Source organism: Lithobates pipiens, unplaced genomic scaffold (genome assembly GCF_037356315.1).
Source record: "Lithobates pipiens isolate NorthernLeopardFrog02 unplaced genomic scaffold, aLitPip1_a1.2 Scaffold_8, whole genome shotgun sequence".
NCBI lineage: Eukaryota > Metazoa > Chordata > Amphibia > Anura > Ranidae > Lithobates > Lithobates pipiens.
The window spans coordinates 73,616,822-73,640,975 of NW_027507903.1; positions in this window are offsets into that span (position 1 = coordinate 73,616,822).

A 24,154-nucleotide genomic window follows, 5' to 3' on the forward strand; every position below is an offset into this window, starting at 1 on the left:
GAACTGGTTTCCATTTTTGCTCGGGAGATCTTTCACTTACATGGGCTACCCAAGGTGATCATCTTGGACAGGGGTAGTTAGTTTGTGTCCCTGTTCTGGCAAGCTTTTTGTGCACAGTTAGGAATTCAGCTTTCTTTCTCCTCTGCGTATCACCTGCAGTCTAATGGGGCTGCAGAACGAGCAAACCAGTCCTTGGAGCAGTTTCTACATTGTTATATTTCTGACCATCATAACAATTGGTCAGATCTGTTACCTTGGGCGGCGTTTGCTCACTATAGTGCCTTGAATTCTGTTTCCCAATTGTCCCTGTTTATGGCAAACTATGGTTTTCAACCTTCCACATTTCCTGGCTTACTTGTTTGTCAGAGCATCTCTGCATTAGAGGAGCATCTCCGTGGCAGTGTTGCCAACCTACCAGACTGAAATTCACTGACACAAAACTGAAAATTTACTGGCAGAGCAAAGTTTTTACTGGCATTTTCGAAACATTACAAAATTACAGTTTTCAATGCAAATTTCAGTACTTAAGCTACAAACAAGTACAATATGCAGTTAGTACAGTGGTTTAAGACAGATATTAAGATGAAAAAAAATCATATTTCTTATGTTATTTTTGATATAGTAAGGGCGGGTTATTATAACCCATCAGATTTTGTCATGTATGTCACCACTGGAGAGAGTTCCCCTTAATTTCTGTTCCATAGCCACCACAGAAAGTGAGGGGAAGTACCAGGTAGCCACCAGGATCACAAGAATTTATGTCCCAAATTCAAAAGACCTCCTGTCTCAATGCTTCCCTCCTTCACCTCCTGTCCCTATCCCTCCTTCATCTCCTGTCTCCATCCCTCCTTCATCTCCTGTCTCCATCCCTCCTTCACCACTTGTCTCCATCCCTCCCTCCTTCACCTCCTGTCTTTATCCCTCCTTCATCTCCATCATCTCATGTCTCCATCCCTCTATCACCTCCCGTCTCCATCATCTCCTGTCTCCATCCCTCCATCGCCTCCTGTCTCCATCACCTCCTGTCTCCATCCCTCCATCACCTCCTGTCTCCATCATCTCCTGTCTCCATCCCTCCTTCATCTCCTTTCTCCATCCCTCCCTTATCCCCTGTCTACATCCCTCCTTTATCTCCTGTCTCTATCCCTCCCTTACCTCCTGTCTCCATCCCTCCCTCTGTTGCAGGTGCCTCCAACCTCTTCACCCTCCATCACTTCCATCCCTCTGTTACTCTATCCCTCCCTTCTTTTATCTTTCCATAACTCCATCCTTTTATCTCTTGCTCCATTCCTCGATCCATCATACTGTCCATCCAAAAATCCTTGTGCCTTATATCCCTCCACCTTTTCTATCCTCCATCACTTTCATCCCTTTATTATTCTGTATCTCCCTCTTTCTTTCCATAACTCTATCCCTCCATCCTTTGCTGAATCACTCCATTTCTCTGTCTCACTCAAATCCTTCCATGCCTTAATCTATCCCATCATGCATCTCTCTGTCACCCAATCTATACCTCCATCCTTTAGGGCTTTTTCACACAGTAATGTCTGTTTTTACAGACTCCCCTTGCTCAGCAGAAATCGATCCATTGATCCCCGCTGAGGCGGCAGATGACAGTTACGTCTCTGCTCACTGTGCAGAGATAGACCTGTCAGATCTCCGCTCTGCTCTATGGGGGAATCGGATGAAAATGGATCAGCCTGTCCATTTTCACCCGATCCAATCCACCAGACGGATGGAAAATAGGGTTTCCATCTGTCTGGATTTGGCGGAGCGGATCAGATGTCAGCAGACATGTCACAGCTGACATCCGTCGCTCCATAGAGAAGCATGGAGCGTCTGTTCAGGTCCACCTGAAAAACTGACAGGTGGACCTGAACGGTCCACATGTGTGAAAGGATCCTAACTCACCCCTCACAGTTTCCATCTCTCTGTCCATCCACCTCCCCCATCACTCCATTATAAACAAATTAAAATGCTCCAGTGCGCTTCCACACCAAATTTTCTCACTACTTACTAAAAAATATATGAATAATAAACACCTTAAGACCATCGAGCACAATAAATAATCAAATATATAAATGATCATAGATTTTATAAACACACACTATACAAAACCAGCCTGATCTATGATATCGTTGCTGCCTTCCCTCTCCTGGCATTCTGGGATTTGTAGTGCCACACAGCCTGACACGAGGTGGTCATGCAGCAGAGGAGGCTGTGCCTGGTAAGCATATAATGGGTAGGGACATGGAGGTGTAATAGAGGTTGGGGGGACAGCTCAGAAAACATGCTCCCTTAAGAAGCAGAGCAATTCACTTCACACAAAAAAAGATCTAGTGTAACAGCATGAGACAGGAGCCTGCTACACAGAGCCCATCCTCTCCCCTCTCCTTCCTCCTCACTAAGATAAGCCACCAACAGGACTGCATGTTGCTCAGCTAGCTTACCTTCGGCTAGGCTGAACTCCGTCCTCCATTGCAGACTGTCTCCACTCCTCCCCCTCCCAGCATCTCCTGTGAGGAACTCAAATACATGCAAGCTGGGAAAGGGGGAGGGTGCAAGTAGCTTCACTTACTCAGAGTCAGATAGATACAGATAGATCCGGCCGGGAACTGCACATGCACAGTCGAGCCGAGAGCGTCACTGGCTGAAAGTGGATTTTTTTCACTGGCAGGCTTCTCTCTTTACTGGCTTTCATGGGCACCGAAAAATTGGCCAGTTTTTATGGGCTGCCCGTAAAAACACAGGCAGTTGGCAACACTGCTCTGTGGTCTTTGTTCCACTTGGGCACAAGTCCATGAGGCTTTGCAACATGCCAATGATAGGTGCAGAGTCCATGCTGACCACAGATGCCTGCCTTGCGCCTTCCTACCAGGTTGGGGACAGGGTCACCCAGTACAAGTTGAGAACCATGAGGAGTATGAAGTACAGTTCATTGTTGAAGAACGCTCTTGGGTCTCATCCTCGGACGTACATACCCCTGTTCTCCTAAATGCTTTCCATAATCTTTTTCCTGGTAGTCCTCCAAGGGGAAGGGCTCATTGAGGAAGGGTACTGTCAGGGCTGGGCTCAGCCCTTCCTTCTCATAGCAGGGCGCTCAGCTGTCGGTTAATTGCCAGCTCCAATCTTTTCTACAGTGACTCAAGCCAGAAGAGAGCAAAAAGGAGGATGAAGAAAAGCAACAGTACAGGCATATCCCTAAGTGGCTGCAGGCTTTGCCATTATGGCAAGTGTAGTTGAGGAGAAGAATCCGGAACACTGTTCGGCGCTCTTCTGCTATCTTGATGCCATCGGTGAGGCCTACAGGGTCTACGGGGGATATCCATGGTTGAGTTACGACGAGCCGTTCCGGTAGCGCAGAGCTATTTGCCCGTCCTTGTGGTGGGATCTGTCAGGGCTGGGCTCAGCCCTTCCTTCTCAGAGCAGGGCGCTCAGTTGTCATAATTGCCAGCTTCAATCTTTTCTACAGTGACTCAAGCCAGAGGAGAGCAAAAAGGAGGATGAAGAAAAGCAGCAGTACAGGCTTATCCCTAATTAGCTACAGGCTTTGCCATTATGGCAAGTGTAGTTGTGGAGAAGAATCTGGAACACTGTTCGGCGCTCGTCTGCTATCTTGATGCCATCGGTGAGGCCTACGGTGTCTACGGGGGATATGCATGGTTGAGTTACGAGGAGCAGTTCCCGGCAGCGCAGAGCTATTCGCTCGTCCTTGCGGTGGGATCTGGGTTGGGCTCAGCCCTTCCTTCTCAGAGCAGGCTACTTAGCTGTCGGTTAGTTGCCAGCTCCAATCTTTTCCACAGTGACTCACCCGATCCTTTTCGTCAGTACTGCTGGTTACTTAAGCTGTTCAGTTTAGTTCCTCTCTGCCTTTTCCTTGGTCAACACATCCAGAGACTCTCTCCTGTGTACTGTTGAAGACTTGCTTGGCTACCGTCCCTTCTGGTTCATGATCCTGCTTGCTCTTCCACTACACTGATTCTCTGGTTTCCTGATTTCCTGATTTCCTGGCCTGTCTTGAAGTACGCTGATCTCTAGCTCCCTGACGTCCTGGCTTGTCTGACTATCCGTTCTGGTTACCGAACTCTGGGTATGATTTGACTACGTTGCTCTGTTTACCTTTTACTATTATTATTATTATTATTAAACAAGTATGATTTTTTAACTGCACTTCTGTCTTAGTCTGATTCATGGTTTCTGACAGGATCGTTTGTGGAATGCGACTTATGACCTCAGCACAGGCCCCTAATACATTTTTTCAAGGGGAAAAACGCACATCTGGACAACCGGCCGCAAAGAAGAGGGGTGTCTGCTGGCAGTATAATGAGGGCTCCTGCAAGTTTGGGGGGGTAGCCGTTACAAGCACGAGTGCTCTGGCTGTGGAGGTTCGCATCCTTTGTCCCGCTGTTTCAAGCAAGGGCAGGGTCATGACGGCGAGTCTGTTAACAAAAAGCATGACGTCAGTGAGGGTGGAAAGGGTGCAGCCTTTCCTCAATAGATATCGGATCGAGAGGCTACTCGGTTGTTATCGGTGGGTTTCCACTAGTGTCCCAGAACTTGCGTTCAGCCTTGCAACATCCTGCAGTGCTTTCTGAGAAATTGCAGAAGGAAGTTGCTTTAGGCCGCATTGGTGGCCCTTTCCCCTTGCAGCCTTTAACGGATTTGGTGATCTCACCCCTGGGAGTCATGCCTAAGAAGGAGCCCAATAAGTTTCATCTTATTCACCACCTTTGCTTCCCAAAGGGCGGGTCGGTCAATGATGCGATCGACTCAGAAGTGTGTACGGTATCTTACACTTTCTTTGATGTGCCTGTTTTCTGGGTCCGACATTATGGGCAAGAGGCTCTCATGGCCAAGTCTGATATTGAATCTGCATTTAGACTGCTTCCCGTTCATCCAGATAGTTTTTTCTTGCTGGATTGTCATTGGCAAGAGGAGCACTATGTGTATCGCTGCCTTCTGATGGGCTGTTCTATTTCAGACGTTAGGCCCAATGGTAGGCAACTTAGAATTTCTAGGCAGGAGGCTTGTGTCTGCTGGTTGGGGGGGGGACCTTATAATCATATATAAATAAGGGCTAAATATAAGAAAGCCTGAACAATCACAAAAATGTATTCAATTTTTCTTTAAGACCATGTATGAATGGTTTTCTTTCATCACATACAGAAAGGGGCACTTTAAAAAGAGAAATGTGCAATTAATATTGCACATGGAGTAACCATATTATATTCATCTACAGTTAATGAAAACTGATATTCGATCTATAGGTGACACTGTGGGTATTTGCTCTTTGCACTATGTTAATAAATAAGCCTTTTGTGTTCATCAAATAGATACAGTGTGGTTCCTTTAATAGAAAGCACTCTCCTCACTTAGAAATATAACGCATGGATAGGATTCATAAGCTTACTGGATATTCTTATACTGTATTGAAGGAAACAGTTAAAAGACAGATGCATTTATTAACGTCCTTTAACTGGGAGGCTGGGAGAGAGGCTCACATTAAGTGCTGGTTACCTAGTAATTCTCTATCATTTCTAATACTCTGTACCTGCCTGGACACGACAGGCTTATGTGAAAGCTTTACAGAGAACACAAGCCATAGACTTAACTGTCAGCTAATTCCTTGTATTTTGTATGCTTTGCTTTTTAATATAAAGATCACATGGTCAGCTTTTTAATACAACAATAAATCATCAAGGATTGTGTGTGTTTGTAGAGTCTCAGCGTTAATAGTGATTATTATTTTTTTTTGCTTGTAAGGCCGCGTACACACGCGCGGACTGTTGGCCCAACTTTGTCCGTCCAACAGTTTGAGCGAACAGTCCGCTCAAACTTAGCATGGACGGACATGGCCACACACGACGGACGAACAGTTTGCTGAAACCGTGCGCGATGACGTGAACGGCACGTACGACGGGATGAAAAATACGACGTCCTATACACTGCAATGCAACCTTCCGACGTGGAAATCCTTTCTGAGCATGCGCGAGACTTAGTTGGCCGAACAAGCCTACACACGAGCGAACAGTCCGCTGAAACCTTGTTTCAGCGGACAGTTTTTCGGAATTTCCGTAAGACCTTGTTCGGCCAACTGTCCGCTGAAACTGTCCGCTGAAGCCCCACACAGGAGCGGACTGTCCGCCCAAACACTGTTCAGCGGACAAGGTTGGGCGAACAGTCCGCGCGTGTGTACGCGGCCTAAGAGCTTACGATCTAAAGGGTAGTTCTTGATAATCTTCTATAAAAAGACATTTATTTTCTACAACCTCCAAAGAAGAAATACAGTAAAGAATGAATATCATCATATATTATTTGCAACAATGCCCCAAAACATCCAAATAATCAGCTGAGATAGAATCTCCCATCCAGTCCCCTGGTGTTCTGGGTATTTAACTGCCTATGTGAGTATTATCAACATGCCCTGAAACAATGGATATGCAGGTCGGGGTCAAAAAAGGATCTTCTGTCAATATCAGTGTAGCACTAACCCCCGAAGGAGCTGCTGGTTATTTTTGAGCTTACCATTACCTTCCATTCTCCTTGTTGTAGGGGATGGTAAATGGTCCAGTAACTTGAGACTGACAATAGATCCACTTGAATGGATTTTATTTGCAAAACTCAGACAATTGAACAGTCTTTCAACTTGGGACCAGAGGGTTGGAAAGGGAGTTCAGGTACTCTTAGTGCCAAAGTCAAAAAAACATTGAAGAACTTGCTTACTTTTCCTGCATCCAGAGAATAGCCATTCTCAGCTGGATGATCACTCAGGTTGGATAGTCCCTCTCTCACAAGGCCTAGCAGCCAACTTGGTGCTTACTCAGTCTCTGCCACAGACGTTGTTGTAGAAACGTACAAGATAATGTCTCTGCCACAGACGTTATTGTAGAAACTTACAAGATAATGTCTCTGCCACAGACGTTGTTGTAGAACACGTAGGAAAACTAAGCTTTAGAACACTTGTAGGATACCTGGATCTTTCAGCCTGCTTGGCGATATCCACAAGAACGGATTCTCTCAGCTACTTCAGCCCTTCCAGGCTCCTACTAAAAAACCCAACACGTACGTGGTGTTCTTCTGAAGAGTCCTCCCCTGGAATGCTTGAAGTACACTGGGTCTCTCCCGAACGGCCATAGCCTTCCTGGGGGCTGGTCAGGAGGACCAGGACCATGTAAGTCAGCACATCATACTGGACCGGAACCCTGAACCACGTGATATCCACATCTTAAGTACCCTCTCCCAACACAGCGAGAGTGCCACTCCCACTGGGCGGGCTCCGAGAGAGTAACTTAAGCACCTGACCAGACCATAGTTCCATGCCTGCCAGAAGAGACAGTGCCCCCTGTGGCCAGGCTGAACATCTCACAGTCCAGTCAGACTGATGTTGAGGCCCAATTTAGATAATTGCACCCAAACCAAACTGCAGTTTAGGCAACTTTAACTTTAGAAAAACCGCATAGCGTGTGCTCTTCAGGAGCCGCCACTAAATCAGCATCCTTTAGACCTGGGTCTCCAAACTTTCTAAGCAAAGGGCCAGTTTACTGTTCTTCAGATTTCAGGGAGGCCGAACTGTGGCCAGTAGAGGTAGAAAACTAGTGTCAGTGGGAGTAAACAATTCCTCAGGCTTGGTGGTCAGTAGGAGTAAAAACATTAGGGGCTAACCATGGTCAAGTGGTTAGTAGAAGGAAGAATAATGCACCATCATGGTATTGGTGGGAGGAACCCTCCAAAGGGAGGTGATAAATGGGAATACTCGGAATGGTCTGGTGTGGAAAGTGGGGTCTGTCCTGGGACCAATCCTGTTTAATTTATTCATAAATGATCTAGAGAAAGGGATAAACAGCCCAATCTCAGTATTTGTGGATGATTCAAAATTAAGCAGGGCAATCATTTCTACGCAGGAAGTGGAAACCTTGCAAATAGGCCTAAACAAAATAATGGGGTGGGCAACTACATGGCAAATGAGCTTTAATGTTGAAAAATGTAAGGTAATGCATTTGGGTGTCAAAAATACAAACACAAGTTACTGGCTGGTGAGAGAGCCTCTGGGGGAATCTAGGATGAAGAAGGACCTGGGGGTCCTAATAGATGACAGGCTCAGCAATGAAATGCAATGCCAGGCTGATGCAAGCAAAGCCAACAGAATATTAGCATGCATTAGAAAGGGGATTCACTCCAGAGATAAAATGATAATTCTCCCACTCTATAAGACTCTGGTCCGGCTGCATCTTGAGTATGCCATCCAGTTCTGGGTACCAGTCCTCAGGAAGGACACATCCTGGAACTGGAGATAATCCAGAGAAGGGCAACAAAGCTAATTGGGGGAATGGAGAACCTCAGCTATGGGGAAAGACTATGATCATTGAACTTATTCTCTCTGGAGGGGGGACGCTTGAGAGGGGATATGATATCAATGTACAAATACCGTACTGGTGACCCTAGCATAGGGAAAAAACTATTCCGTGAAAGGGAATTTAAAAAGACATGCGGCCATTCACTCTAGCTGGAAGAGAAGCGGTTTAAACCTTTTACTGTCAGGGCGGTAAGGATATGGAATTCTCTTCCACAAGTAGTGGTATCAGCAGGGAGCATCGATAGTTTAAAAAAATGATTAGAGGGGCACCTCAGCAACTACAACGTGCAGGGGTATACAATGTACTATTGACATACACACACACACACACACACACACACACACACACACGATAGGCTGAACTGGATGGACTGATGTATTTTTTCAACCTCACCAACTATGAATATTGTCCCATGATTGGTGTTAGTGGGAGAAAAAGTGCCCCACTACTGGTGTTAGTACAATGAATTGTGCCCCAACTTTGTTGACAGTGGGGAGATTAGTGTCTCATATCAGTGGGAGGAATAGTGACCCAAGGGCTGGATATAGGCAAGCAAAGGGCCACATCCGGCCCGTGGGCGGCAGTTTGGAGACCACTGCCATAGAATATGAAATATCTTAATATATAGACAACTTTGGGTTTAAGTAAAAGTATGGGAATTCAATAGGAATACCTATAGATCTGAAGTGCTAAACCTATAAACAGAAATGTATTTTATTTTAAAGTTTACCTGTCCCAGGAGATGTGGTGGCTGGATTTATTTTCTCTTTAAAACTACGTTCCTTTATATTCATCTGGTGATCCTTCAAGTAACTCATTTTTCTGTAAGAGGGGAGCAACCCACACTCACTGTACTACACTGTATGCAGATAAAGTGTATCTGTTGTTTAGAGAAATGTTAACTGATAAAATGAAGCAGTGGAAGTTATTAGCTCACAAGTTTTCTGTAAGGATCACCAAGTATTTTTATTTTTTCTCTTAAAGATACCCCCATGCACCTGCTAACTTGGTTTGGCACAGCACCATACATTTTGGTGTGGAACAATTTTGCAAAAGGGTCAGGAACTTCTTTTGAACATGTAGTGCATGTATACCCCCTAAAATTAAATTTATTTTTATACACCTGTAAGGCAAACCATACAAGTTTAGGAGATATTCTTTTTTTTACAGGTAAGCCTTATTATAGGCTTACCTGTAGGTAAAAAGTAATAAAATTGACTATACTACCGCTTTAAGGAAGTGTCGGGTTCTGAAAAATGCAAACATACATCTCCTGAAACCTAAAACCATTGACACAAGGCGTATCATACAAGTGTTACATAATGGGTTTAAGTGAAACCTCCATTAACAGCTGTAAATAAAATTGCAATTAGAAATATATTTCAGTTAGAAGGAAATATATTTAAAGTATTGAGTGTTGTGTTGGTGTTAGGGTAATTAGTTTAACTTCAAATGTTGGCCTTTTGTGTTCCCTGAAAAACATTTCACCAGGGTAGTAAATAACAGCCTTCTTTGACTCATCCAATCCAGCTGTGGCGTAACTAGAACCTTCAGGGCCTTGATGCAAGAAACCATGAAGGGCCCTTTCCTCCGAGCCCGGTGGCGGAACAACAGGGCCCGGTTGCAAGTGGGTGGCTGTACATAAAGGAAGCGATTTCTCCATTTCCCCCCGCTTCTCCACCTTTCTCTTCCACAGGCATTCAGCGTCTGCAGGAGGAAAATGGACAGATGGCTTCCTCTATGTCGGTGTTTCTCAATCTTTTTCCAGTCAGGGCACCCTTGAAGTATACCCTTAGGTGAATGGGGCTGCACTGCAACCATTCCACAACTGTGTGCATTGCATGCAGTTGCAGCATAGTGATGATGCATTTAAGGGGGTTGTAAACCCTTTTTTTTGAAAAAAAAATCATCAAATGCAGCCACTGTGCCATCAAACCCTGCCACTATGCCCATCAAACACTACCACTGTGCCATCAAACGCTGCCACTGTGCCCTCAAATGCTGCCACTGTGCCCTCAATTGCAGCCACTGTGCTAATCAAACGCTGCCATTGTGCCCATCAAACGCTGCCACTGTGCCATCAAACGCTGCCACTGTGCCATCAATTGCAGCCACTGTGCCAAACACTGCCACTGGGCCATCAAACGCTGCCACTGTGCCCTCAAAAGCTGCCACTGTGCCATCAAAAGCTGCCACTGTACCCATTAAATCTGCCACTGAGCCATCAAACGCTGCCACTGTGCCCATCAAATGCAGCCACTGTGCCCATCAAACGCTGCCACTGTGCCCATCAAATGCTGCCAGTGTGCCCATCAAACACTGCCAGTGTGCCCATCATATGCTGCCAGTGTGCCTTTGAATGCCCCCAGTGTGATCCCCGCCTGCTCACCTTCTGCCCGTCACTTACCCTGTCTTGGTGGGGCAGCGGGTGACAGTGACAATCGGGGTCCTCCATGCGTCTCCTGCCATCCTCATCTCCCATCCACTTCTAATGATAGACGTCCAATAGCGGCGCCTGTCTTTCCAGCCAATCAGGTGACAGGTAACAGACCCGAGCACCTGATTGGTGGAGAGGCAGTTTAGTGTTAGGGAAGCGAATAGTCATTCGCTTTTCTAACACAGCTGAGTGACCTGCGAGTGCCCAGCATAGCGCTCACAGGTCACCTTTTTTGACACCTATTAGAGCCTATGGTTCTAATCAGGTGCTTTAAAAACACCCCCCACTGCTGTAATTCAGCACCCTGTGCGCGAAAAGGGGCCGGGCTGCTGAATAGGGGGTGGCAGCAGTGGCCATAGGTAGATTCGTGCAATGCATGAATCTATCTATTGGTGATAGAGGGGGTGGCAGGAGAGAGAGGGGGACTGCAACTAAACACACACACACATATATATAAATACACACATATGTATATAAATGCACACACATATAAACACATGCAAACACACACATATATACACATACACATGCACACACATATAAACACACACACACACACACACACACACACACTAGGGATGAGCTTGGTGTTCGAGTCGAACGCATGTTCGACTCGAACACCAGCTGTTTGCCCGTTTGGCGAAGCCAGAACTCTGTGGGCCATTCGCACCAAATTCGTATGGCGCTCACGGCCCACAATGCACTGCGCCATCACAGTGCATTGCTGGCTCATGATTGGCCAAGCATGCACTGTAACCCCGCATGCTTGGCCAATCACAGCGCCGGCAGCGAGGAGAGCCATAATTGGCCACAGGCAGGATGCCTGTGGCCAATTATAGCTCAGGGGGTTTAGTACACGCCCCACACTATATAAGGCCGTCAGCGCGGTGGCCTTGTGTAGTGTGTTCCGGCGTCTGCAGGAGTTAGTGGGTGTTGTGTGCCAACAGCGCAGTATACACCTGTATCTACCCTTTATTGCTGTTGTTCTCTAATGCAGCCATCTGCAGGAGTTAGTGGGTGTTGTGTGCCACCAGCACAGTATACACCTGTATCTACCCTTTATTGCTGGTGTTCTCTAATACAGCCATCTGCAGGAGTTAGTGGGTGTTGTGTGCCTCCAGCACAGCACAGTATACACGTGTATCTACCCTGTATTGCTGGTGTTCTATCATATAGACATCTGCAGGAGTTAGTGGGTGTTGTGTGCCTCCAGCACAATATACACTACCCAATTGCTGGTTTTCCCATCTCCCTTCAGGCCATTACTATGTCTGGAAGGCCAACAAGGAGAGGCAGACAGTCACAAGCCAATAAAAGAGGGCAAGCAGGCTCTGTGTCTAGAGACAACAGTGCTGGTCGTGGATGCGGTGCATCGTCACCAGCACGTGGCCATGGGACAAGCTTGTCCTTATTTTCGGCAGCTGGACGTGTTGAGCCGCATCATGCCGAAGACTTGGTAGAGTGGATGACGAAGCCCTCTTCATCCTCCTCTTCCTCTCTCACCCAGGCTCATGGTACTAGCAAAGCAGCTGCCAATGCATCCTCTTCCCTCCTCTCAATGTCATCATCAGTCACTCCTTCCCTAGACCCACCATGTCATCCTGAGGAGTCCCCTGAACTGTTTGAGCACAGTGTTGGGTACATGCTCCAGGAGGATGCCCAGTGTTTTGAAGGCTCTGATGATGATACTCAGCTAGAGGAAGGCAGTAGCGTGAGCGCAGAGAGAGGGGATGCTCAAGAAGGACAGCAATATGGCAGTCATGTTCCACCAGCTGCAGCATACTGCCAGGTTTGCTCCAGTGATGAAGAGGGAGGGGATGATGAGGTTACTGACTCCACGTGGGTGCCTGATGGGAGAGAAGAGGAGGAGGAGACGGCACATCTCCAATGAGGCAGGATGCCCTCTGGGGGCCAGCTTAGGGGCAGCATACCGACTGATTCACACCGCAGAGCTCAGCCTGTGCAGGGAGCTGCCTCTGTGCATTATTCCAAAAGTTCTTCAGTGTGGGCCTTTTTTGAGACGAGTGCATCAGATCGCACTGCTGCTATTTGCAACATATGTCTCAAGCGTATCTCGCGTGGCCAAAACATTAGCCGCTTGGGCACCACATGCTTAACCAGACATATGATAACCTGCCATGCAGCTCATTGGCAAGCGTACCTTAAATACCCACACCAAAGAACAAAGCGGACCTCTCCTTGCTCCTCATCAGCTGGGATCTCCAACCCCACTAGACCTTCAGTCCTCTCTGAAACCTGCACTGAGAGGAATGAAGGTGTAGAATTAGGTGTGTCCAGCCAAGTTTTTGCGGGTACTCTGCTAGCAGTACACCCATGTCCGATTGTAGCAGGCAAATTTCCCTGCCCCAGCTGCTGCACCATCGAAAGAAGTTCACTCCCAGCCATCCACATGCACAGAGGTTGAATGCTAGCTTGGCTAAATTGCTAGCACTTCAACTGCTGCCTTTTCAGTTGGTAGACTCTGCCCCCTTTCGTGAGTTTGTGCAATGTGCGGTTCCTCAGTGGCAGGTCCCCATTGCCACATTTTCTCATGGAAAGCGATTCCGGCTCTCTACCGGCATGTGGAAGGCAATATCCTTGCCTCGCTGGACAGGGCGGTCAGTGCATATTACCGCTGACTCATGGTCCAGCAGGCATGGACAGGAACGTTACCTATATTTCACGGCCCATTGGGTCACTGTTCTGGCAGCTGGGAAGGATGCAGGACAAGGTGCAGTAGTGTTGAGGTTGTTCCGCCACCACACCTCCAAAATGCTACTACTGGTTGTGACACACCTCTCTCCTCCACCCCCTCCTCTTCTTCTTCCTCCATGGCCTCTTCTAGTGCTCTGGCCTCGGAACCAGCGGTGCTCCGTAGGTGTTCAAGGGGCTACGCAAGTACGCAGACAAAAAGATGCCATGCCGTGCTTGCGCTGGTTTGTTTGGGGGACAGGAGCCACACTGGGGCAGATATTTTGTCAGCTCTGCAGGGGCAGGCTGAGAGGTGGTTTATGCCACGCCAGCTTAAGCCAGAAATGGTGGTTTGCGACAATGGCACCAACCTCCTCTCCGCCTTCCAACAGGGACAACTGACCCATGTGCCCTGTGTGGCTCACGTCCTTAACCTGGTGGTGCAGCGGTTCTTGGGTGTCAGGTCACCTTAAGGCCAGGTGACAGATGCAGACCGTAGGGATTAGGAGTGCACCGCAAGGTTGTGGACCCTACGGCTGACTGCTGCGGACGGGGGTCAAGGTGATAGGAAGGCAGGGCCGCCAGAACACCAAGATGGATCCCACCGGGGTTAGAGCGTAAGATTCCCTGGGCGCGGAGTCTAAGAGCCAGCAGGTGTTCACCAGAGCCTCGAGTGTTGAGGATGGACTTGGCTACAACTGGCTCCAGGTCGCGACCCCCAGGGTCCCCCAGCTCACACCCACAGTAGGCAACAGGAGGATAGGGATGGAGAGGGACAAAGCCAAGGTCGGGGCCACAAGCAGACAGGAATAGTCAGGGACACGCCAAAAGGTCAGGATCACAGGCAAACAGGGATGGTCAAGGACACGCCAAAGTCGGTAACGGAATAACAGCAGAGCACACGGCAGGTAACAGGAAGCTAACACACAAAGGTTGATCATCAGGGCTGACCTGCAGTGCACAGGTTAATATAGAGTTCTCTGATAGGAGCTAGGGTGGAGCCATGCCAGAGGATGGATTATAAAAGCAGTCAGGTGAGGGTCGGCTGGTCTCTAGAAATGAACACATGGAGACAGGTAAGCAGACGAACTCTATTGCATAACCATGACACCGGGCTTACAGGATGTCCTGAAGCAAGCCAGGAAAGTCTGTGTGCATTTCCGCCGATCATTTAATGCCATTGCTCGGCTGGCTGAGCTCCAAAAGGAGTTGAACCTGCCCAAGAACCGCCTTATATGTGACATGCCCACCAGGTGGAACTCAACGTTGGCCATGCTGCAGCAGCTGCACATGCAGCAGAGGGCCATCAATGAGTACCTATACGACTACGGCACCAGGACAGGGTCAGGGGAACTTGTTTTTTTCTCACCACGCCAGTGGGGCATGATCAGGGATGCATGCACTGTTTCAGGAGGCCACAAGGATGGTGAGCAGTGACAGTGCATGCATCAGTGACACTGTACCTCTTGTCCACCTGTTGGAGCATACGCTGCATGGAATAATGGACAGGGCACTTGAGGCAGAACAGAGGCAGGAAGAGGAGGACTTCCTTGCCTCTCAAGGCCCCCTTTATCCAGACAGTGTTCCTGCTGTCCCACCCATCACACAGGAAGAGGAGGAGGAGGAGGATTGTGTCAGCATGGAGGTGGAGCCTGGCACTCAGCATCAGCAGCAGTCTTGTAGGGATGATTTACGGTCCCAAGAAACCCCTGGACTTCTACGTGGCTGGGAGGAGGTGGCTGCGGATCATGTTGTCCTTAGTGACCCAGAGGACTCCGGACCGAATGCCTCAGCTAATCTACGCTGCATGGCCTCCATGATCCTGCAAAGCCTGCGGAAGGATCCTCGTATTCTTTGGTTCAAGGAGAGAGACCATTACTGGCTGGCCACTCTCCTTGATCCACGGTACATAGATAAGGTGGCGGACCTTATCTTGCCATCGCAGAGGGATCAGAGGATGAGACATCTCCGGGAGGCCTTGCAGAAAGGTCTCTGCAACGTGTTCCCAGAGACTGGGAGGTTACAAACTCCTGGTCCTGGACAACGTGTTGCTGAGGCTTCTGGTCAGTCACAGAAGGAGCGGTGGAGAAGGTGGCTGTCCGACCGATGAGTTCAGACAATTTTTTAGTCCGCAGCCCCAAGGTATGATCGGTTCCAGCAACCATCGCCAGCGTCTGATTTACATGGTGCAGGAATACCTAGGGGCAAGGTCAGACTTGGACACCTTTCCCACCAGCCAGAGCTTGCACAGTATGCAATTGAGCTACTGGCCTGTCCTGCATCCAGTGTTCTTTCAGAACGCACCTTCAGTGCTGCTGGTGGCTTTGTGACCGATCACAGGGTGTGCCTGTCCACTGTCTCGGTTGATCGACTGCCCTTCATAAAGATGAATCAGTCTTGGATCACCACCAGCTACCAAGCACCTGAAGCTGATGTAACCGAATATTTTTTTGAAAATGTCACATCCTTCAAGACTGCCTATGCTGATGCTGAGTGACTGTCCTCTTATGTTGACTGACTATCCTCTTCCTCCTCAATGATCCCGCTGATATCTTGGAAGAACATCTTTGGTTCTGGGTGATGCCACCAGCCCAATTTTTCAGCCCCTGTTTAACAGGGGAGCGTAATTCCAATTTTTGATGCAATGCTTTGCAGCAGGGCTCATTCCTGCACTCCAAATTAAGTATATGGGACAGGTTGCAGTGTCGTGGCACCAGCACCAGTGCCACCAGCCCAATTTTTCAGCACCTGTTTAACAGGGGCGTGTAATTCCAATTTTTGATGCAATGCTTTGCAGCAGGGCTCATTCCTGCACTCCAAATAGAGTATATGGGAGAGGTTGCAGTGTCGTGGCACCAGCAACAGTGCCACCAGCCCAATTTTTAAGCCCCTGTTTAACAGGGTGTGCGATTACAATTTTTGATGCAATGCTTTGCAGCACGGCTCATTCCTGCACTCCAACTAGAGTATATGGTAGAGGTTGCAGTGTATAGGCCCAATTTTTCAGCCCCTGTTTAACAGGGGCATGTAATACAATTTTTGATGCAATGCTTTGTAGCAGGGCTCATTCCTGCGCTCCAACTAGAGTATATGGTAGAGGTTGCAGTGTATAGGCCCAGTTTTTCAGCCCCTGTTTAACAGGGGCATTTTTGATGCAATGCTTTGCAGCAGGGTTCATTCCTGCACTCCAACTAGAGCATCTAGGAGAGGTTGCAGTGTTGTGGCACCAGCAAGCAGTGCCTAAGGCCCAATTTTTCAGCCCCTGTTTAACAGGGGCATGTAATTACAATTCTTGATATAATATTTCACAGCAGGGCCCATTCCTGCGCGCACCGAGAGTAACTGTGAGGACTTATAGTGTTGTGGCACCAGCACCACCACCACAACCACCCAATTTTTATACCACTGTTTAACAATGGCATGTAATTACAATTCTTGATATAATCGTTCACAGCAGGGTGCTCCAGCGCCCACCAAGAGTCACTTTGAGGGCTTACAGTGTTGTGGCAACACCAACACCTTAGGCCCCCATTTCTGCAGAGCATATAGGGCAGGCCCCTACTTTCAAACATGCAACTTACGAACGTCTCCTACTTGCAAACGGAAGGAGACAACAGGAAGTGAGATGAAAAAAGACGGACGACAAAAAAATTATACAGGGGTGATAACCCTTCCCTATGTTTTCCAAAAAGCTTAAAAATAGTTTTTTTTTGACTGGAGCTACACTTTAAAAATGTACCAGTTCAAAATTACAAACAGATTCTACTTAACACAACAAACCTACACAGTCCCTGTCTTGTTTTCACCGCCTGTATACTGCTGTTCTGAGTATAAGGCCCCACGCCTTTCCTTTTTTTAACATGGGTACGGGGGTCCCCTTAATATCCGTACAAGACCCAAAGGGGCTGGTAATGGGCAGGGGGGGCTACCCATGCCATTTTTCTCAATGATTTTCATACATATTGCCGGAACCAGATATTACATTAAAACTGCAAGCAGTTAAATTACTTTTTTCCATTAAATGTAAGTTTGTGCAGGGACTGTTCTAAACACGGGAACATGTGGCACTTCACAGGCATATTATAGTCACCCCCCAGGCACGATATTTAAAGGAATATTTCAATTTTTTTTTTCACTTTAATCGTCATTAAAATCAGTGCTCCCGAAAAAACAGCTGTTTTATTTAAAAAAAAGGGGCAGGAGCCAGGTCCCCAAAACCCTTTTTAGGACAATATCTTGCATATTAGCCATTAAAATTAGCACTTTTTATTTTGAACGTTCGAGTCCCATAGACTTCAATGGGGTTCTAAAGTTGCATACATTTTCGGTCCGTTCGAAAGTTGTGGTGCAAACCGAACCGGGGGGTGTTCGGCTCATCCCTAACACACATATACATACATACATACAGAAAGCCTTTTAATTTTAGAATCATGCATGATTCTATAGGTTACTTTTTTATAGTTTCTGTTCTCCGCACTCTTTCTATTTTTCTATTTGATTATTACATATATAAGTGCAGTCTGATTATATGTCTCATATACTATGTTACTGGTAATGTTCCTTATAACGTTTATCTTGTATGGAATACGGCTTTTATCATTTTCTTTTTTTTTTTTTTTTTTTATCTGGGTGCTCCTCATGGGACCCTGATAGTGGTGCCAGCAGCTCACACGTTGGCCTCCAAATCTATTACTTGAGATAGGCTAGTTGCCTACATGACAGATTATGGCATGAAGAGTGAAATCTTTATAGCGGTACTAGTCAACCAAAGACCCAGTTATTCCTACTGTATCCCCTAGCATACCACCAGTTTTATAAGATCTTCCATCATACTCTTGCTGGAGCTTCATTTCCCTTATCCCCCATTAGGGGTCGTCCTATGCTGGTTTACTTACTCCTGTTTACTTACTCTGCTGTTTGTCAGGTTCTCTTTTGTAATGTATCTTGAGATTTTGGAAACCTTGCATGTTTACTTTGCAATGTGTGTTATTGTGTTGGCACATTAATTGCCTTTTACCTGTAGAGACAATATTGACTTAACTGAGATTGAATGGAAACGTGTATGAATGCTCTTGAACATATGGCTGACTCTGAGTCTCCTCGGAACTTAATAATCATATATCTCCCAGGTGTTATCTCATTCATTTGGAGGGTTACTTTGTATGTCTGTTTTACCCTGCGGGGTACTTCCTTTTCTCTTTTCTCATTCTTTACACCTGCATATAGCATGTCTCTGTTCCACCTCCATAGTAGTCTTACCCCCACATAAGCTTGTTCTTCTCTTTGGAAATTGGTAGCAGTAGTTTCTATAACCAATTTGGATTCCCTTCACTTACACGTAATATTCTTTTTCCATTCTTCCCTACTGCTTTCTCTCTCATTGCTTGTACTTTCCCCTACATAGTTCAGCCTAGAGTCTTGCCTTCGCATTTTTTTCGTAAGACTGCTTTTACTTTAGAGGCTTTCACTCCTCTTTCTATTTTGCCTCCCCATCCTCCTTTTTTTCCCCCGAGATCATGGGATGGATGATCTGCAGATCACATCCCTGTATGTCAAGGGGCCCAACACTCCTAAGAAGAGATGGACCTTGACTCTACTTTGCGAATTGCATAAGTTATGTTCAAATTTAGCACTGGTTCAAGAAACATATTTTAAGGCAGGCAAAGCACCTTTGCTTAAAAACAGACAGTTCCCCACCTTTTTTTGTTCTTACAATAAATTTGCAAAGTCTAAGGGGTCTCTATCCTGATTTCTGATTGAATCCCCTGGACTTATCTAGTCATTTAAATTATAAGCACTTATCCAAGATGGCATCAACTAGGTCTGAAGAAGGAGCGCATGCTCCATAAACGCATCACCTTTCTCACACCACGGACCGGAAGTGACGCCATCTTCAGCTCTCTCTGCATTCCAGGACATCAGGAAGCGTCTGTAACCACCGGCGTGGTCCCCCTTGAGTGGCAGACTGCAGAAGCCATCCTGACAGTACAGCTTCATGGACGCCATTGCACTGATGTGCTAAATGCATGTTACCCTATTACCTTTTTGAGTACCAGTATGCATATTCTGCATTAAATGATCTAACCCCTTACACTCAAATTGGCACCTGTGCTTTCTTCCCAGTTGTTCCTGAGCTGCTTCTTGCTTATCACTGGGCTGCCTTCCAAGTGGACATATATGGACATTATGGACTTTTAATAAGCCATTCCCCATTGTGCTCCCCACAGTCCTTACATCATTTTTAGTCTATCTGACCCTGTTAGCTGACACTGGGCTGGTTTACAAGTGCCAAATAATTCATATGTGTTTTCTGACTTCCATCATCCAATCATATGCAAGCAAAAAATTTTTTATTTTTTTTATTTTTAATTTTCCTTGCATGTGATTGGGTATTCTTTGCAAAGTGAAGCTTTACCTCATTTACTAAGTCCTGGAGCAACTACACATGCAGAGTCTATTCGCCTTTAGTAAATCAACCCCTAAGATCACAATGTCTCTCTATCTAACCTACCTAAGGACTTTGATAGCTATGGCTCAGTATACAACCTGAAAATGAACTCAAACGCTGAGGGGATGGGGTGGCCATGTCCTCGACCTAAACAAAACTCTAACAATGCAACTTTAAGTTTAAATGGATCACTACTGCATTAAAATGCTTAGGGACTCTAAATACTCCCACTTTAAACCATGTAAACCACCTTAATTTTTTACCTCTCCTGACTGTTGTGAAGAGGATGCTTCAAAAAACAGGCCTTTTCTCCTGGTTCGAGGTATGTAATATTACTAAAAATGTATGTTCTCCCGAAGCTTCTCTACATGTTCCAAGTGCTTTCGATATTTATTCCAATATCTTTTTGTTAAGCAAGTTTATCTCTGGTTTTGTCTGGGCTTCCCAAAGACCAAAATTGCCTCCTCACCTCCTGTCCTTACCTAAACATCATGGAGTACTGGCACTACCTCATGCCAGTAAATACTACCAGGCTGCGCACATAGTAAGACTAATTGATTGGTGCTGCCAATATTAAAGTGTTTGTAAAGTCATTTTTGTTCCTTTAACCACTTGCCGCCCGCCCTATTACAAATTGACAGTGGCAAAGTGGTTTCATAATCCTGACCGGACGTCATATGACGTCCTCAGGATTATGAGCCGCTGCGCGCCCCCGGGGGCGCGCATCGCGGGTCGATCGTTGTTGCGGGGTGTCAGTCTGACACCCGGCAACTACGATCTCAGTAAAGAGTCTCCGACGGAGACTCTTTACCACGTGATCAGCCGTGTCCAATCACGGCTGATCACAGTGTAAATGGGAAGATCCGGTGATCGGCTTTTCCTCACTCGCGTCTGTCAGACGCGAGTAGAGGAGAGCCGATCGGCTGCTCCTCTGACAGGGGGGGTCTGTGCTGATCGATTATCAGCACAGCCCCCCCGAGGATGCCCCCACTGGACCACCAGGGACGCCACCAGACCACCAGGGAAAAGGTAATCCTCCCTAGACCACCAGGGATGCCAGTCAGCACAATGGATGCCAATCAGTGCCCATAATGGATGCCAATCAGTGCCCACAATGGGCATCACTGATTGGCATGCATTATTGTTTGGCACTGATTGGCATCCATTAGTACAGTATAACACCAATGCCGCCTATGAGTGCCCACCTGTGCCGCCTATGAGTGCCCAACTGTGCCGCCTATGAGTGCCCACCTGTGCCGCCTATGAGTGCCCACCTGTGCTGCCTATGAGTGCCCACCTGTGCCGCCTATCAGTGCCCACCCATGCCCACCCATGCTCTATCCATGCCCATCTGTGCCGCCTATCCATGCCCATCTGTGCCGCCTATCCATGCCAATCCGTGCCAGCTATCAGTGCCAATTTGTGCCACCTATCAGTGTCCATCCGTGTCGCCCATCCGTGTCGCCCATCCGTGTCGGCCATCCGTGTCGGCCATCCGTGCCGCCTATCAGTGCCGCCTATCAGTGTCCATCAATGCCACCTCATCAGTGCCACTTCATTGGTGCCCATCAGTGCCGCCTTATCAGTGCCCATCAGTGTAGCCCCATCAGTGCCCATCAGTGAAGGAGAAAACGTACTTATTTATTAATTATTAAGTTTTGAAACTGAAACAAAAAAAAAACATTTTTTTTTCAAAATTTTCGGTATTTTTTTATTTGTAGCGCAAAAAATAAAAACCGTAGAGGTGATCAAATACCACCAAAAGAAAGCTCTATTTGTGGGGAAAAAAATGATAAAAATTTCATTTGGGTACAGTGTAGCATGACCGCGCAATTGTCATTCAAAGTGCGACAGCGCTGAAAGCTCAAAATTGGTCTGGGCAGGAAGGTGTTTAAGTGCCCTGTATTGAAGTGGTTAAAATATCAAACATGTTACACTTACCTGCTCTGTGCAATAGCATTGCACAGAGCAGCCCCAATCTTCCTTTTCTTGGGTCTTCTTGGGTCTGGCACCTCCAGCTTCTCCTGTTCTCATTGTGCCACCATAGGAAGCAGCTTCCTATTGTGGTACACCTGTGGGCTCACTGCTGAGCTGCACCGCTTGTGTCTATGGATACAGGCAGCTATGCTTGGCCGTGCACTTCACTTCTCTTCACAGGATTTGACTGACAGCAGCAGGATCCAATGGCTCCTGCTGTTCTCAATAAAGCCAGTGAGAGCGGGGAGAAGAGGAGAAAGCCACTGCAGATGGGTACATCCCTGGTTTGATATCAGGCTCAGCTAAGTATAAAGGGGGTGAGGGGGCGATACAAATTCTGAAACTTTTTTTACCTTAATGCAGGGAATGTATTAAAGGTAAAAAAAATGTTTAGGCTTTACAACCGCATAAACTCTGGCCAAGAATTTAAATCTACATCGCTCGTTCCCTTACAGAGAGCCTCCTGGTATTATTCAGATCTGCCCACCCCTCTGAAGACTCACTCAAGTATAGGCCCAACTAAAGATATCTAATTGCATCTTCTCTACCACTAATTTATCACCAATTTATCACTAAAACACTCCCCACTGTACCCTGGGTTAACCCGCAAGCTGTTGAATTCCCAACATTTTCAAGCCTCACAATTTATCTATTCCTCTTCTTGACCCCCCCTTGGAAGATTTAATGGTGATTCCTTATGATTTAGACCTTTGGGAGGCTAAGCAAATTACAACAATTTTTGGGTACCCTTCTTGCTGCGTGCTAATGTTCACATTCTCTGACAGTATTAGAAAAATTCTGCATGGATACAGGATCAGACACTCTCCTTCTCTGACATACTCTCTATTATTATATTTGAAAGGATTTATATAGCACCAACAGTTTGCACAGCGCTTTACAACACGGGGCAGATAGTACACTTACAATACAAATCAATACAGGAGGGATCAGAGGGCCCTGCTCATTAAAGCTTACAATCTAGAAGGGAGGGTCAATTGGAACAAAAGGTAATAACTGTGGGGGTTGAGCTGATGGAGAAAATGAAAACTTCCAAGCTTAACATCCACCAGCTCCGTGATGTTGTCATGGATGAGTGGAAGAGGACTCCAGTGGCAACCTGTCAAGCTCTGGTGAACTCCATGCTCTAGAGGATTAAGGCAGTGCTGGAAAATAATGGTGGCCACAGAAAATATTGACACTTTAGGCCCAATTTGTAAATTTTCACTTGGGTGACTCACTTTTGTTGCCAGCAGTTTAGACTTTAATGGCTGTGTGTTGAGTTATTTTGAGGGGACAGGAAATGTACACTGTTATACAAGCTGTACACTCACTACTTTTTAGGAAAGTGCCATTTCTTCAGTCTTGTCACATGAAAAGATATAATAAAATATTTACAAAAATGTGAGGGGTGTACTCACTTTTGTGAGATACTGTGAGGGTTATTTACTAAAGGAAAATCCACTTTGCACTGCAAGTGTACTTGAAAGTGCACTAAAAGTGCACTTGGAAGTGCAGTCATTGCAGAAAAACCGAGGGGGACATGCAAGGAAAATAAAAAACAGCATTTTAGCTTGCACATGATTGGATTGATTGAACCAGCAGAGCTTCCACTCATTTCAGATCTGCCACTTAGATTTAGAGCGATTGCACTTTCAAGTGCACTTGCAGTGCAAAGTGGATTTTCCTTTTGTAAATAATCCCGTGTGTATATATATAAATATATATATAACAATATAACTTTTCTGGCAAATCATTTTGTTTAAACTGTTAAAAAATTTAATAATTGCATGGCAAATGGGGCCATTTAACACCCCCTTAGAAATATCCCCTACTAAAAGTTATAACTTCTATAAAAAAAAAAAAAAAAAAAAACACAGATATATGCTGTTTTACTATATCCTTACAGATACAAAGAGAAATTGGATTTTCAGTTGCCTGGTAGGCCTCCTTGTTCTAAATACATACAAGTAGACAAAATAGGCAACATGATAAAATCTATATTGTATGATATAAAAATTACTTAAAACTTGCAAACAATTAAATATTTTCTGAAAGCAGAGGCCCTGTAGAATAAAAAAATTTAGGTATCATTTATGTAGTATTTTCAGGAAACAATAACCTAAAATTAATTTAAGTGCATAGAAACAATTTGCAATGGGGAAGGGGGCTCTATCTTCACAGTACAGCAAGAGTGATCTGGGTTCTAGAGAGTGCTTTTACTGGACAGCTGGGATATGGAAACTTGTT